The sequence below is a fragment of the Somniosus microcephalus genome, chromosome 12 (assembly GCF_052327205.1).
Source record: "Somniosus microcephalus isolate GS21.2 chromosome 12, FLI_Smic_1.0, whole genome shotgun sequence".
NCBI lineage: Eukaryota > Metazoa > Chordata > Chondrichthyes > Squaliformes > Somniosidae > Somniosus > Somniosus microcephalus.
This window is the reverse complement of record NC_140998.1, coordinates 70,390,817-70,409,077: the sequence shown is the minus strand read 5'-3', so window position 1 is coordinate 70,409,077 and position 18,261 is coordinate 70,390,817. Positions and strand designations below refer to the sequence as shown.

General features: G+C 40.5%; 1 protein-coding gene across 2 annotated transcripts in view; it reads left to right on the top strand.

Annotated features, from left to right (window-relative positions):
* The window catches only part of ppp1r13bb (protein phosphatase 1, regulatory subunit 13Bb), a 127,834-nt gene that overhangs the window by 4,375 nt on the left and 105,198 nt on the right, over positions 1 to 18,261 (top strand). The window lies entirely within an intron of this gene.

The window sequence follows — 18,261 nt, the reverse complement described above, 5'->3', positions numbered from 1 at the left end:
AAGAAGGCAGCTCACCACCACCTTCTCGAGGGCAATTAGGGATGAGCAATAAGTGCTGGCCTTGCTAGCGATGCCCACATCCCATAAACAATTTTTTTTTTAAAGTCAGGGAGCCTCTGGGAGTGAAGGGGATGGGTGAGAAATAATGAGGAGGTGGGGTGGGGATGGTCTGCCAAATTTGTAGGGATACTGGTAAAGGAACCTGAAGAGGTTGAAGAATCATCGCCATAACTGCTTCCCTTCTCCCCTTCCACTGGGTCCTGTGAGAAACTTCAGTGGAGCTATTTTAAAAAGGGTTTTTTAAAAATAAAAGCCTTACTGGTTTGGTTGGCAGCCGCTTACGGAATTCTAGAGTTTAAGTAGGTACCTACTGTTCTCTCGAGCCATGCACCCATACTGCAGAATAAACTGCATCTCCTTGGTGACCAGTGAATTCAGAGGATTTTTTCACTTGTGTGAATGACCCGAAACTGTCAGTTGATATATTTGAGCTTTGGGTGTTTCACATTGGCTAAACAATGGCTCCAACTCACTGTCACTAGTGAGATGTTATTTAATTTGGCTGTAAGTTGCATTAAAGTTGGTGCATTGTTTTTTATTGTAAATTTATAACGAGTTTAAATTGTAATTTGAACTCTTAAGAGTTATCGATGAGAAAATCTAAAGAGTACATTTTAGAAAAAAAACAGAGGCCTGTCTTTTTTAAAAAGTTTACACGATTTGGTGTAAATGCACAAATCTAAGCCCAGCGGTTAGACTTTTTAATGGTATAAGTCTTTTAAGAAGATTTATGAAATGCAGAATGATAGTTCTGAAAATGCTGTACTGCTGCGGAGTTGGAAATTGGTTCTTTTCATATATTTAAGCTGCATACAGATTGTCTTTTGGATTCTCAACTGACCGTACTCTGTTTGATAAAATCTGCATTTTAAAAATGACACAATTAAATAGACACATAGAAACATAGGAGCAGGAGTAGGCCATTTGGCCCTTCGAGCCTGCTCTGCCATTCAATATGATCATGGCTGATTCTCCATCTGAATACCATATTCCCGCTCTCTCCCCATACTCCTTGATGCCTTTTGTCTAGAAATCTATCTATCTCCTTAAATATATTCAGTGACTTGGCCTCCACAGTCTTCTGTGGTAGAGAATTCCACAGGTGAAGAAATTTCTCCTCACCTCAGTCCTAAATATCCTACCATTTATCCTGAGACACTGACCCCTCGTTCTAGACCCCCCAGCCAGGGAAACATCCTCCCTGCATCCAGTCTGTCTAGCCCTGTCAGAATTTTATGTTTCAATGAGATCCCCTTTCATTCTTCCAAACTCTAGTGAATACAGGCCTAGTCGACCCAATCTCCCCTCATACGACAGTCCTGCCATCCCAGGAATCAGTCTGGTGAACCTTTGCTGCACTCCCTCTATGGCAAGTGTATCCTTTCTTAGGTAAGGAGACCAAAACTGCACACAGTATTCCAGGTGTGGTCTCGCCAAGGCCCTGTATATAAAGTAGTAAGACATCCTTGCTCCTGTACTCAAATCCTCTTGTAATGAAGGCTTGCTGCACCCTGCATGTTTGCTTTCAGTGACTGGTGTACAAGGACACCCAGGTCCCTCTGTACATCAACACTTCTCAATCTATCACCATTTAAATAATACTCTGCCTTTCTGTTTTTCCTACCGAAGTGGATAACTTCACATTTATCCACGTTATACTGCATCTGCCATGTATTTGCCCACTTGCTCAACTTGTCTAAATCGCCTTGAAGCTTCTTTGCATCCTCTTCACAACTCACAATCCCACCTAGTTTCATGTCGTCAGCAAACTTGGAAATATTACATTTGGTTCCCTCATCCAAATCATTGATGTATATTGTGAATAACTGGGGCCCAAGCACTGATCCCTGCGGTACCCCACTAGTCACCGCCTGCCACCCCGAAAAAGACCCATTTATTCCTACTATCTATTCCCACTAAATATTTTCTTGTTTTGCACCTATTCTCTTGGATGAGTGAAATGAATGTTTTGATTTAAATGCTGCTGAGGCGCTTGCGCTGGCTGTGTTAGGTTGCATTAATATTGACTGTTTGAGCTACTTAGCACCAGAAATGTAGCCACTTGACTTTTGACCTCTGCTGCTGAAGGTGTGACTCCTTGCTTGTTGCCACACTTCATCTGGTACTTTACCCAAGTGACCATTATTCTTTTCAGCCTGCGATTTAACTGGGCAGTAGGGAAGCATGTCATACCTTGCCCAATCCTACTCATGAAATGCGTGATGTCTGTATTTGTGCAGAGGCTCCTGGATGGTGATCAAGAGCAGCCTTTTTTTTCCCCTAACCTTAGAGGTGAGAGAAGTTGAGGCCAATTGTAACAACAACAACTTGTACTTATATAGCGCCTTTAACGTAGTAAAAACATCCCAAGGCACTTCACAGGAGCATTATCAAACAAAATTTGACATCTAAGGAGATATTGGGGCAGATGACCAAAAGCTTGGTAAAAAAGGTAGGTTTTAAGGAGCGTCTTAAAGAAGGAAAGGGAGGCGGAGAGGTTTAGGGAGGGAATTCCGGAGCTTGGGGCCTTGGTAGCTGAAGGCACAACCACCAATGGTGGAGCAATTAAAAGTGGGGATGCTGAAGAGGGCAGAATTGGAGGACGCAGATATCTTGGAGGGTTGCATGGCTGGAGGAGATTAGAGGTCGGGAGGGATTTGAACAAAGATGAGAATTTTAAAATCACCGGCGTTGCTTAACTGGGAGCCAATGTAAGTCAGCGAGCACAGGGGTGATGGGTGAACGGAAGTTGGTGCGAGTTATGATACGGGCAGCTGTGTTTTGGATGACCTCAAGTTTACGGAGGGTAGAACATGGGAAGCTGGCCAGGAGTGCATTGGCATAGTCAAGTCTAGAGGTAACAAAGGCATGGATGAGGGTTTCAGCAGCAGATGAGCTGAGGCAGGGGTGGAGTTGGGCGATGTTCCAGAGGTGGAAATAGGCGGTCTTCGTGATGGTGCAGATGTGTGGTCGGAAGCTCAACTCGGGTAACATGACACCAAGGTTGCGTAGAGTCTGGTTCAGCCTCGGACAGTGCCAGGGAGAGGGATGGAGTCGATGGCGTTTGTGGGGGGGACAAGACAATAACACTTGTATTGAAACCTTGGCTCAGATCATCTTAATTTAGCATAAACTGGGGATTTATCTTGGTTTGTATAACTCAACTATTCACTGCCTTAACAAATTAAGCCATCAATGGAGCATGTTATTTTGGGTTAGTTTTGGGTTCTGATGATCACGTTTTCCACCCTTTTTACTTTGTATATTTTCCATTTACGAAATGCAAAAAAAAAATTATGGAGATATCGTTTGTGGTCTGAAACTCTTTGCTCTCCTCTGTATGTAGTCATGTGCTCTCCTCTGTATGTAGTCATGAGCTCTATATAACTTAAATTTATATAGTGCCTTTATCATGAGGAACATTCACAAATGGGTGTGAAGAAAATTAACCCTGAACTGGAAGCAAGAAATTTGGAGAGTTGACGAGATTGATCAGAGATGGGTCTTGAGTTTTTTTTTTAAAAAGGTGGAGAAGTTTAGAGCGTTTGATTGAGTAGGACCCAGGCGGCTGATGCAGAGATAGATTGGAATAATGCCACGGAGGTATTTGTAGATGCGATTATTTCAAATGTGATTTATTATGGGACCAATGCCCTGTGTAGGTTAGCGAAGGAAGTGGCTGATGGGTGTGCAGGTCTTGGTGTGGGACAGGATATATGTGACCGTGTGTTGGACAAGTTGGAGTTTATGGAGGGTGAAGGATGGCGAGACTGGCAAGGTGAGCATTAGAATAGTCAAGTCTGGAGGTACATAGGCATGTATGCGTTTCAGTGGAGGAGGGCCTAAGGTAGTATTAGAGGTGGACATTGCAGCGATAGAAGTAAGAGGTCTTGGTGATGAATATAATGTGCAGTTTAAAGCTAAGGTTATGATCAACAGAATTCCAAGATTATATATAAATTTTTTGGATATTAAATTGAGCAGTGGTTGGAATGTTTAATGAATATGAAGAAATGTATCGGTGATAAGCAATCAATAGTGGTATTTGGGGCTTAAATAAAATGAATCAAACTTGCATAAAGGTAGCATTAATCAGAAGAAAAGAATAATGTAGTTGTTGAAGTCCTGGAAATGTTATATTTGAAGTGCTCTGTATTCTTTGGTTTCTGTAAATGTGCCTGTTTAGTCACACATCAGCTTATTTGAACTGAGCATTTGTCTACCTTGTATTAATAACTTCTGCTGCTCACCCTCTATCATTAGCCTTGCATCTTTCAGTTTAAGAGGATGATTATTATGTATTCGACAACATTTCCATGAAACTTGATGAAATAATTTTGCAAGTAAAAAATCCTGCATTTATTGCACCAAAGGATCATGTTCAGTTTGAATGGACAAGTATCCACCAGCTTCATACTTGTAATAGATATTCTGATTTGGTTAAGTGTTAGGTGACATGAAATCACCATATTTCTCCTAAATTGACCATCCTTGTAGAATTGGTTGTGAATTTGTATCAGTTGCTTACACTGATGCATATCTTTTCTTTCATTGTAGGAAGTCACACAACACCAGGTTATAGTCCAACAGCTTTATTTGAAATCACAAGCTTTCGGAGCGCTGCTCCTTCGTCAGGTGAAGTGAAGAGAAGCATACAGGCACAGCATATACAGTCAGAGAAAACTGCCAGATGATTGCAGGTAATCTTTCTAACTGTCCCACCATTCACACCTTTGATTGTTGTGATTATCTCCCTGCCGAGGTGTGATAAAGGGCAGTTAGAAAGACTACCTGTAATCATCTGGCAGTTTTCTCTGACTATATATGCTGTGCCTGTATGCTTCTCTTCACTTCACCTGACAAAGGAGCAGCACTCCGAAAGCTTGTGATTTCAAATAAAGCTGTTGGACTATAACCTGGTGTTGTGTGACTTCCTACATTTGTCCACCCCAGTCCAACACCGGCATCGCCACATCATTTTCTTTCATTGACCGAATTAACAGAACTACCAAGTTAAGCATTTCCAGTCTGAGGTACAGTCTGAATAAGCTCAGTACCAGTTTCTACACTTTATGCTCAATTACAACAGTCATGTACATAAGACTAAAAGTAACATTTTTGAAGTCTTAAGAAATTGAATGGAGACAAATTGAATATTACTGAAAAACTGCATGTTGTGGTTCTTGTTTGTGTAGTTTTAACATGTTTTGAAAAATGTTTTTGGTGTTGATAGATTTCTAACTAGGGTAATCTTGTTGCCAACTATGCCTCTGTCAAGATAAACAACATCGTTGATGTACAAAAAGACTCAAGATCCTTTACAAGAGTGGGGTGGGAAAATAGGAAAAAGAAATGGCCAATGATCCCTAGAACGGGGTTAGAAGAGGTGACTGAAAGTTTGGTCAAAAGGATGGTTTTCAAAGGTGGAGAATTGGAGGGATTTATTTGGGGAATTGCATATATTAGGGCTCAGGCAGTTGAAAAGGCTGGCGGGATTGGGACAGGACAAGGCTGAAGGAGATTGCAGAGATACAGTGGGATGAGGTCATGGGATGCGAGGACAAAAATTTGAAGGACAGAGAAAATTTATGTCAGTGAGAATAGGAATTCTGGGCTAGCAAGACTTGGTAGTTTAGGCATCATGAACATCATTTGCTGCTTAGAAAAGTTCACTATTTGAAAATTGACTGGTGGCATTTCAGGATTTTAAACAGAAGTGATTGAATTTAAATTAAAGTGAATCCAGTACAGATAAGGCTAAAATAAAAGTTATGTCGTCAAGCCAGATGAGCTAAGACAATCCCTTTATAATCTGTGTCTATGGCAGTTATTATCCTGTCACAGGGCTCTCCAGTAAGCATCCACACCTATTATTGTTGGGGTGACCCTATTTGAATTCAGGGGTCAGTTGCTAGGCTAGTCTGGTAAGAATCTATTCTTTTGGCATGAGATAGTTTTGATTGCCAGCTCTACTTACAAGCTGCTGGACAGGAGAAGGATCCGGAAGTAAGCCATTTCCTGTGCTGAGAAGCAACAAAAAAAGCAAAACATATGAGGAATTGGTTCCAACAAAGGCTGTAGGAGGCAGGCCTTGGCTGGAAATTATGATCTAGAGCGTTTTTTTACAGCTAGAGGCTGACCAGAAAGAAAGGAAAATTAATGTGGGCACCTGCCTTCCATTCGGGATCGTGCAGCACGTTTTGCTATCCAGTTTAGATTACTGGAGGATTCTATTACATGCCTAGATTATGCTATTGTATAATTTAGATATTGGATGGTACAGGTGAGCCCCTGAACATAAGGGACACGGGGTCCTCTTACAAAAGTGGCCAATACTGCTGAACCAGATTGAATAGCTGAAGCAGACCCAACCTTTGTTTAAAAAAAAACCTGTGTATACATACACACAAGATTATAGATGCATAGACGCTGCAGAAGAGAGTATGATTATTTATATCTCGTTATACAATTGGCACACTCATATTTACTGTTGCAACCTTAAACACTGTCAACAGGACTCCAGAATTAGTGTATTTAAAAAAAAAAAGTCGAAGAATCTGAGTCCATTACTAGTCTGAATTGTCCAAAATCTGTAGTTAACATTTTTTGTACCCGTGGCCTATATTTTTCGAATTGAACAGCATAGAGTTAGAAGGTACTCTAAATATGAGTGTCATTGCTGGAACACTTTTTCATATCTGGACTCCTACCATTTACAAGATTTTTTTTTTAAAAGTTAACCCTTACATGAAGAAACTTGGATAGCCTTTAACGATAGCTGCAAATGTGCATGCCCTCTACTGAATTTATTATGTATGGAGCTTGGTAAATTGTGTATACTGGAATTAAGAATTTGCATATATGCATTTTAGATGAAAATGATTATATACAGATAAATTAAGCCTGAAATGGGAGTATTTTGGGAATTGAAACAATTTCAAAAGTGCGATGTAACTTTCAAAAGCAGGTATTTATTAATGAGGATTTTAAAAGTTTCGTCGGTATCTCAATGACTTAACAATATTTGAAGACCTGGCTGATTTGTAATTTGATCTTCATGTAAAGGGATTAAAATATTCAAGTTGCAGCATTTATAACCTACATTGTTTTCTGAAAGATCAAATCCACTGTTGGTGAGCAGCTGTTAAATTTGCCATTTGAAATGGATTTAAGTACCTTTTACTTGTTTCAAAGTTATTTTTATAGAAAACTAGATAGGAGCAGCCCGTCACCTGCAGAATCAGCAAATGAGAAGTCAGATGATTAAGAGTGAGGAACTGCCATGCTGGGGTGGATTATTACTTGATAGTTTATAGTTTTTGGGATGCTACATATTATACTCACTTTTTAAAGGTCTCTACCAATGATGTAATGCGTTTGTTTGTTAGGACGTAATGTACAGTAGATTGTCCCATAAAAGACATACCTGGCATCATTTTGTAACCAGCGTACCAATAAGCAACTATTACAATCTAACTAAAGCTTGGCATTGTCTTGTTTGAGCTGTATTGTGCTGTCAGAAACTTTATTGAAATGTTTTACAGTTTGAGTGGCAAATCATAATGAACTTCCTTTCTCAGTGGATGATTTGTGTCGTGTGCCGGATGTTTTATCTACAATAGAGGCAGGCACAAAATAGTTAAGTAAAAACACTTTTTCTTCATGCTTGGCTGTTAACTGCATATGTGGTAAAATGGTTGTATTTTTTACTAATTTGCAGCAAGTGGGATGCTTTGCAGCAGGTTTTTACTTTGTCGAAGTACAAATTTATGGCATAGGAAACAAATTAATTTTCTTATGTTTTGGATGTTATCCAATTTTCTGTTCTATGTTGTTTTGTTTTAAAACCCTATTTTTGCATAATTGGATTAATTTAAGGTTGAAGGTTTGTCGTCTTCATTCTGAGCCAATTTGAATAATTCATCACTCGGAGGCAGTAACATCTCTCCATGCTCGGTTGTGAGTGTGAACAGAATCTTTATGCTGCAGTGTTCCAGTTGTTACGCGGTTGTTGTGCTTCAGAGCGCTGGCTATATGCCAAGGATTCAAATTTCACGTGTAACTGCTGGTGTTGAGGAATGTTTAGCAGTCTTCTGTAGATGATGTGAAATTTAGCAGTATACTGCTGGAGCTTTTGAGCGTACATTGAGAGTTGGAAAGTAATCGTTCTTCCAATGGTCTAATATATATTTCTGAATTATGTAAAAAAAAAAGCTTGTGCACTTTCACAGTAAGCAGTTGGTCACTGCTAATTTCTCAGTAACCGTATTCATGGTTCAGATAAACTATATGCATTATTTATGTAGTTATAACATTATTTTTACAGTAATACAGAACCTTGTTTTAATTTTACATATTGTATGTTGCATAGATCTCCATGAATATTGTACAATTGAAATACGGATCTCGTTCAACACTGAATCATTGTACATATTGTCAAATTTATTTCATTAGAATATAAGTAGATATCAGCTGAATTACTTGGTACTCTTAAACATTTAAAGTGGCATGCTTGTGTTTTCAATGTACACTTGTGTAATACCAGGAATATTGTTTTGACATTTATAGATTAATTTTGAATGCTATTAAAATATTTCTAGTATAATTTGGCAAGGAGACTGATGGGTATGGTGTTTTTGTGCATTAAATGGTATTTTTGTGTTAATTCAAAGCAAACTCAGTTTTACTGAAATTCGAGAGCTGTATTATAGCTTTTATTTGTGGGCTTGCTTGTGTATATTATACTATGGAGCGTGTGAACTAAAGTTCTGGTGTAAAATGCTGCTGACATCTTGCTAAATTCTGACTAGTAATGGTCAATTTCCACGGATTGGAATGCCTGGCATTTGTATGCAAAGAAAAGTGTTGTGGGAGGCAAAAAATACCAGTGTCTGGAATATTTATAGTTTTTAAGCTTATAATTTTATCGTCGAACAGAATTGGTTAATCTCAATGACGCCTAGCAATCTACCTATAGCTATTCATGCGCCAGTCCAACATTTATGTGACACCTTCAGTGGTAATCTTGATTACAATGAATCGGTCCAGTTTTGTGCAGCTCAATATGACTTATACTCTTAATAATGCAACATAAATATACATTAAAATATTAGGGCATAGCAGGTTCACAGCTGTAACTTTTAGGCAGGCTACTGGCGAGGTAGAGGGATGAAGTTTTATGTTCTGTCTTCACCGGGTAGGAAAAACCTCTGAATTGCACTTGGCTGCTCACATGGATGTCCTAATCAGTGGCCAGTTGCTGAGCAGCTGCCTTGCCTGCCAGTCCCCTCTGCTGAGGACGTTAATGGTCCATGTGCTAGTGAGAGAATTTGTTTTTAAATGGAAAATAGTTCAGTTACTCTTTCTAAATTAAATTTGAATTTGTGTATTAATTTATTGGATAATCTATTTTTTGCTACATGGCTGTATCCAGCTTTTGGTTTGGAAGGTCATACAGTCTTTGCTCATTTCTTTATGCCTACGACCTATGCTACTTCCTGATGTGTCCTCCTGTCTCAAACGCAAGCTCAGGGATTTTCAGGGCCTGCCTGTACTAGTATTAGCCGTTTGAGATGTGATGCAGTGTCATAGCTTTCCCATATTTTTCTGAAGCTTTTCCAATGGCTGGCAAGGTTACCTGCCATTTCTTCTGTTGTTCTTGCCAAGATGGAACAAAGACAAAAGATAGTTAAAATCGCAAAGGTACTCATTGGGGGAAAATCATGAGGCTGACACTGAGCCTTCCCAAATGGTACTATACACAAACTAAGACACTTGACCCTCAAAGACTGTTCAGCAGCATTGTCTCACTGCAAGCTGACTTCTGAACTGAGGATAATAAGTTTATATGAAAAGGAAGTTAAACCTGAGGGAAACCAAACAGACATGACATTTTTTTAAAAATGTACCAAAGAAGCTAAGCTTAGAGAAGTTATCAGAAAAGAGAGAGGGAAATTCATTCTAGCAAAAGTGCAAGTGGATGTCAGATGTTAGTATTTAAGAACTGAAGATGGAACAATCAGAAACTGGAGACACTTGCAAAAATAAACAGTAAATCCACAATTTCTAGCAAGACCTGACAATCACGTTGCACACTGTAATACAAGCTGAGCCATCCAGGCAGCCCAAACACAGTCATGAATCCTTAAGTCACAGCAACAGAACATAGCAAGCAGAAGACTGTGGCCAATTAAGGAGTGGCAGAGTAGTGCAACAATGTTTTTTTTATATACCAGTGGTTTAGTGCTTGTTTGAAGTGTTGTACTGTTATAGTTCGTTTTTGGTGTCCGGGGTCAGTTTCTTTTTTGAGGAGGGAAACTTATTAATTGAGTGAATTAAAAACATAAAAATTTTGATTAGGTCTTCAGCTAAGTGTAGTTTTGTCTTGTTTTTGGTCCCCGCCACAAAGTCTGTTCCCTAGCCACCAACTCATCCCTCTCCCTGGCAACTATCTAAGGCTGAACCAAACTATTCGCAACCTTGATGTCTTATTTGAACCGGAGATGAGCTTCCGACCACGTATCCGCGCCATCACGAAGACTGCCTGTTTCCACCAGAACATCACCTGACTCCGCCAATGCCTCAGCACATCTGCTGCTGAACCCTCATCCATGCCATTGTTACTTCTAGACTTGACTATTCCAGCGGCCTCCTAGCTTCCATCCTCCGTAAAGTTGACGTCACCCAAAACTTTGTTGCCTGTGTCCTAACTCGCACCATGTCCCATTCACCCAACACCCCTGTGCTTGCTGACCTACATTGGCTCCGAATTAAGCAACGCCTCGATTTTAAAATGTTCATCCTTGTTTTCAAATCACTCCATGGCCTCGCCCTTCCTTATCTCTAATCTCTTCCAGTTCTGCAACCCTCTGAGATATCGACGCTCCTCCAATTCTGGCTTTGTGAGCATACCCAATTTAAATTGTTCCACCAACTTCAGCTGCCAAGGCCCTCGGCTCTGGAATTCCCTCCCTAAACCCCTCTGCCTCGCTACCTCTCTTTCCTCCTTTTAAGACGCTCCTTAAAACCTACCTTTTTGACCAAGCTTTTGGTCATCTGCCCGAATTTCTTGTGGATGGGTGTCAAACTTTGTTTGATGACACTCCTGTGAAGTGCCTTGGGATGTTTTACTATGTTAAAGGTGCTATATAAATGCAAGTTGTTGTAATTTGTTAGCTCAAAATAAAATTTGAACACTTAATTTATCAGATGTGACCATACCTGGGTCCAGTAGGTCTGCTTCATGGAGATCTATAAGAAGACTTGATTGATGGATATATGTTGACTGGGGCGGCGTTAGCACTGCAGTTACATGGAGCCCTGAGGCAGTTGGGCCCGGGCAGGTAGTAGCACATCCCAGATCATGTTGTTAACTATTTTTATATTACCTATCGCAAACAAGCCTCTTCATGATTGTACATATGTGAATTTGATACTAAATACTGCCTACTTAATCTGGTATCATTGTTTAGTAAAATGTAGGAGCCCCAAACCAAAAGACAAACGCCATTCCTCATACTGACCCCCGAATCCTATAAGTTGTTTGGTTTCTTGTTGAAGAAACCAAACATGTCTCTTTACTCAACACTCCAAATACTGATGGCTATTTCAACACAAGCAACTTAATTTGTTTAGGGATGAGAGGTTGGTTGGCTGTTTTACAACACAAGTTTGGTATTGTCTTTGAACCTCCCTGTTTAAAACCCACAGGCTCGGAGTGGACTTTCATGTTGGTTTCATGTGTTTTTTTTTAATCCAACAATATGTAACGCTTCTATTTTTTTCCTGTAATTTTAATGTAGGTATTAAGTTAATCTATAGCTGTTCAACCTATTGAAGAGCTGATTTCGGTTAAGCCTAAATGCTCAGTTGTTTCGAGATGTTACTACAGCAGGGATTGCAACAATCTAAGACTATCATTAATGTTCTTAAAATATCTTTATATTGGGTTGAAATAAAGGTTGCAGCTTGGCTTCCAGGGAGTTGGGAGCTTTTGGGGGCAAGGGACAGGTCATGTTCAGAAAATTGTACTTTTGCAACAGAAAATTGTAATCTTAACTTTTTTAGAACTACCAGTATGAAGCATTTATTGGAATGGGGTTGAGGGGGGCTCTACCCAGGAGACGGTTTTGCGTGGTAATTCTGTTCGTGTTTTGTTTCAATTGAAACTGATGAATACTCCATCAGGTATGGTGTACTTCAAGTTCCTTTCCTTTAATATCGAGAGAGAGAGAGAGAGAGAGAGAGATTGAAGGATATATCAAGCAAGCTTCCTTTTGTACACTCAATGACTGTTACAAATAACATTGTTAGAGGCCTGAAAACTGATCTCTTCCTCTAGGCTAGGTGAAAAGGAGGCTGTGGCCCAGAGTGTAACACATTGGTCCGGATTTTGCTGTAAAAATAACGGTGAAGCTAACAGGGCTCACCGTTATTAAAAAGTAAATTGGACAGCAACTTCTGACGACTGCACATGCACAGTTAAAGGTGGAAATCAGGAAGTTGCTGTCTGAATTGCCCTGCTCTTCCAGAAGCTATGCTGTACCGGTATTTTGCTGAGGCTTGGCATTGCAATACATGGTAAGGCGTGAAGCTGTGGTACTTACGGGATCGATACCCAGTAAACATGGCAGAAAAAGTTATGGCTTGTCCATTCCAGGGCAAGTACATTTTTAATGGTGTAATAAGTCTAAATTATTGCCAAATAACCCCTCTGCCACTGAAAATTAACTTATACAAGTGTGGAGTCTCATTCCTTCAGATTTTAATGATTGAAGATTTTTTTTTTAATGTAAATTTAATTTCCTTTTGCTAATGTGTGTATCTCTCTCAATCTCATCTTTCTTTCCTTCTCTTTATTTCACTTTCTGTACATGATTTTGGCATTGAATTAGCTATTCTGACTTGCACTTCCTGGTTCAGACTCTACATGCCTCATTAAGAATTCTTCAATCTGATTGGTTAAGGAGATGCACAGTTGCTTGGTCTGTTCACACAGGTCCCCAATCCCCTGTAGAGGGCGCTGTGCTGAAATGTATTCCTAATCACCACAATTTCTAGTGCAAAAGCCCATAGAAAGTCTGTGGGTAAGTGTAATGAACGGCTGGCGCCATTCGTTTGCCGCTGACCACAAAATCCGAGCCAGAGTATTCAGTTATATCAAATTTTGATTGTGGTATTTTTGTATAACTACCTATGTGGATATGGTGGTATATGTTCTTGTTCCTTCCTTCCTCTTTACTTCCCTCCCTCTTCCAGCACATGGAATACAACATATTTTAAATAACTGCTCGTTCTTTTTAAGTGTAACATAACTATAAAGACAAACTGCTCAAAAATGCTAGGTTCTGGCTAGTGAAAGAATATCAACTTTGCAAATGAGCATATGTTTATTCATTTGTTTAAACAGTTGGTGTCAATAAAGTACTGTACAATTATGACTTAAAAAGATGTTTGAAAATGCAAGAGATTGACTCCATCCCAGAAATAGTGCAACAATGCTCCATTGGAGATGATGCACAGCGTCACGTGACTCTAGATGACCAAGCTGTTCAGACTGACATGATCTTTGATTTTGTAAATTAAATAAAACCTCTTATCTTAAGCTGGAGGTGTGAAAGCATGGGAATTTACAGTAATCTCTGTGCCAGACTGTTTTGAATTCCTGGGACAGTGGTTTGGATATAGTTTGTACCTAATGTGGATATGCGTCTCCAATACTACAAGGTTGCAAATGGCCTGGTTCAGCTTCAGACAGTGGTCAGGGAGACAGATGGCGTCGGTAGCTAGGGAATAGAATTTGTGGCGGGGGCCAAAGACAATGGCTTCGGTCTTCCCCATATTTAGTTGAAGGAAATTTCTGCTCATCCAGTACTGGATGTCAGACAAGCAGCGTGACAAATCCGAATCAGTGGGGGGGTCGAGCATAACAAATTACTTGTATATAAAGTGATATTGTAGACCTGGGAAAACATCGCAATCATAGGCTGCTAGCAGTAATGTGTGCAGCCAGCTCGCTTAATGAAATAGTTTTTTTTTTTAAAAACCTGTCTTAATTTTCTCCAACTAAACTATGCTTAATATATTTACAGTCATATCCAAATTCAAACTTTCACATTGAACTTATACATCTGTTCATATATGATGGGTACAATCTTTCTTCAGCTTCATTTTTGTTCACAGCTGTTAATCTTCTATTGGGTTCTACGTGATGGTTCTATGTAGCTGTGCTCTAAGAGTAATACAAGTGGACTTCAATAATTGTTATAAATTTTAATTGTATTTTTCTTTGGGAAGTGATATCAGTGTTGCATGCTGTAGGTACGGGACCTTAAAAGGTGAATCTTCACTGAATTCTGAAGTGTTCCTTTTTTATGTCCCAAACGAAGCAGGCATTTCAAAAGTAGGTTGGCACATCAGATGGTTTTCATGAACTACAAAATAATCTCTGTTATACATACAATTTTTGCAAGTTGGAGGAATTTGTGAAATATCATTGTACTGATTTTTGAAATTGTGATTAATTTTTATAGTGAAACCTGAATGTACAGCTTTATAAACTTTCATTTTATTTTGGTTTCTATTGTAGCAAGCGATTTACATCAGTTAACTTTTAGTCTAGGGCTACAATCTGAAGAGGTGAATTGCTTTCACAAGCTGACCATATGGCAGCCCTGTGTGGTTATTTTTAATGATGGCATATTTGGCATAGCTACAAAGAAAATGCTTTATAAACTATAGAATGTCCGCGAATCTTGTTCGTCTTTTCTATTGTAACAATTGGTAATTACATTTGTTGAATGCTATATGATAGTCTAAGATTTTACACACTTCATTTATTGTTCAAATCCTAATGAGAACAATCTATCCCAATGAAGCAGATTAAAAAGCACATTTGTCTGAAATTCCATCCTTGGGTGGGGTGGGGTGAAGAATACAGCATTTTGGGATCGGAATGTGCCTTTGTTATGTGTATCAGTGTATACCCTAATTTGTCATACCACTGTATAAATTTGTCTGTCTGTGCACATTAAATAATGCAGTGAAGGGCCTACGTGCTTCCCTGTGTCGTTTGTTTGTGGGTGTGTCCCAAGTCTACGACTGAGCACGAGACTCACGTTTCCTTCTATTGTGTACCTGTATTGGTCTGTCTGTGTGTTTAACATTAATTTACTTGATGAGCTATCTCAATTAGTTATAGGAACCTATAATAGTCACCTCTTCCTGACCTGTGAGTAGATAAATTTATACATGCACTAATAGATCCAGTACTGTGATATGCAGTACCCTTAAGGATAGAGTAGAGGTCGTTTTGCACTGCATCTGACTAGCGCTGTTACCTGCTTGGGAGTGGTGGGTGGGGGGAGGGCGTGGTGCGGGAAGAGAGGGAGGGGAAGAGGGTGTGCTTAACAATGGGTGCAAAAAGTGAGAAATCTCCATTCTTTAGCATTTGAGTGAGCACAAAAATTGAATTTGTTATAGTTTTGAAGTTTGAGTGATTGGACCCAGGTCTGTTCTTTGTCCTCTTGCTCCAGTGAGTTTTGAATATCATCTGTGTCCATGTAGGGAGCTTTCAAGTGGAGGCCACGTTATTTGCAGATGGCATAATATGATAGTTAAGCCTCCTGTGAAATCTGATTATACCTCCTGGACTTGACCTCATAGCGCCTCTGTCCGAGAAGCAAGTATTGTAGTCTTCGATCAGATCCACAAACATCCCAAGTACACCACTGCTACAAACCAACATAAGACTGCCACAACACGAGAAGAATTTCTGGAAATCTGCCTGTTTTGTACAGTTATTCTTCCATAAATAAAAACTGTAGTGCAGAAGTGAAAAGATAATATAGAATTAATTCCATGACTGACAAGTAAGTGTCCCTGCAGTGTTTTTCAAATCTTGCTAATGACTGTGAGGGCTGGTAATCTTCTGACTTGCAAAGTAACTTACTCAGTTTATAATTTCATATGTGAGGAATGCAATTCATTACCAAGTAAACGAAGCACGCCTTCATTAAAAAAGTTATTGGACACGTCTGAGCTGAAACTACTGGCTGCAGCCCAATTTCATGTTTTCAGCTCACTATAACTGTCCTGATAAGCCTCCACTTGGGTATGTACTGCATATTTCTGGAAATACTCCAATTATATACTTTGTGCTTGAGCAAATGTAAAGCTCGAATTCTCTCCCTAAACGTCTCTGCCTGTCTTTCTTTCTTAAAGATGCTCCTTAAAACCTACCTCTTTCTGTTCTAATATTTCATTATCAGAGAAATTTATGGCACTGAAGGAGGCCATTCGACCCATCGCTTCTGTGCTGGCCAAAAAAGAGCTATCCAGCCTAATCCCACTTTCCAGCTCTTGGTCCGTAGCCTTGTAGGTTATGGCACTTCAAGTGTATATCTAAGTACTTTTCAAATGCGATGAGGGTTTCTGCCTCGACCTTCCTTCCTAGGCAGTCCCTCGGAACCGAGGATGACTTGCTTCCACATGAAAAATGAGTTCTTGGGTGACTGATGAGTCCAATGCAGGACCTACAGTCCCTGTCACAGGTGGGGCAGACGGTGGTTGAAGGGGTGGGTGAGTGGGGTGATTGGGTTGACGTGCGCTGCTTGCGCTTGGCTTCCACTTGCTCCCGGCGAAGAGACTCGAGGTGTTCGGCACCTTCCCGGATGTTTCTCCTCCACTTTGTGCGGTCTTGGGCCAGGGATTCCCAGGTGTCGGTGGGGATGTTGCACTTTTTCAAGGAGGCTTTGAGGGCGTCTTTGAAGCGTTTCCTCTGCCCACCTGGGACTGTTGCCGTGTCGAAGCTCCGAGTAGAGTGCTTGTATAGGGAGTCTCGTATCGGGCATGCGGACAATGTGACCCGTCCATCGGAGCTGATTGAGCGTGGTCAAAGCTTCGACGCTGGGGATGTTGTCCTGAGCAAGAACACTGACGTTGGTGCGCCTATCCTGCTAATGGATTTGCAGGATCTTGCGGAGGCAGCGTTGGTACCTCTCCAGTGCTTTGAGGTGCCTGCTGTACATGGTCCATGTCTCTGAGGCATACAGCAGGGCGGGTATCACTGCTGCTCTGTAGACCAGGAGCTTGGTGCCGGGTTTGAGGTCCTGGTCTTCAAACACCCTTTGGATGAAAAACTTTCTCCTCAACTCCCCTCTAATCCTTCTACCAATTACTTTAAATCTAGGCCCCCAGGTTACTGACCTCTCTGCTGGGGGAAATAGGTCCTTCCTATCCCCTCAGCCTCCTCTGTTGCAAAGAAAACAATCCCAGCCTATCTAAACTTTCCTCATAGCTAAAATTCTCCCGCCCTAGCAACATCCTCATAAATGTCCTCTGCACCCTCTAGTGCAGTCACATCTTTCCTGTAATGTGGTGCCCAGAACTGTGCGCAGTATTCTGGCTGTGGCCTAACTAGTGTTTTCTACAGTTCTAGTATAACCTCCATGCTCTTATATTCTATGCCTCGGCTAATAAAGGAAAGTATCCCGTATGCTGCCTTAACCACCTTATCGACCTGTCCTGCTACCTTCAGGGATCTGTGGACATGCACTCCAAGGTCCCTCTGTTCCTCCGCACTTCTCGGTATCCTACCATTTAATGTGTATTCCCTTGCCTTGTTAGCCCTCCCCAAATGCATTACCTCACACTTCTCCGGATTGAATTCCATTTGCCACTGTTCTGCCCAATTTATTGATATCTTCCTGCAGTCTACAGCTTTCTTCCTCACGATCTACCACACGGCCAATCATCTGCAAACTTCTTAATCATGCCCCCTACATTGAAGCCTGAATCATTGATGTGTACCACAAAAAGCAAGGGACCTACTACTGAGCCTTGCAGAACCCCACTGGAAAAAACCTTCCAGTCACAAAAACATCAGTCAACCGTTAGCCTTTGCTTCCAATTTAGGATCCAACTTGCCACTTTCCCGAGTTCCATGGCTTTTACTTTTCTGACCAGCCTACCATGTGGGATCTTGTCAAAAACCTTGCTGATATCCACGTAGACTATATCAAACACTCTACCCTCATCAATCCTCCTTGTTACCACCTCAAAAAATTCAATCAAGTTAGTCAGGCATGACAGAAAATGCTGGAAACACTCAGCAGGCCAGGCAACATCCATGGAGAGAGAAACAGAGTTAACATTTCAGGTCTGTGACCCTTCGTCAGAACAATGAGTGCTGACGAAGGGTCA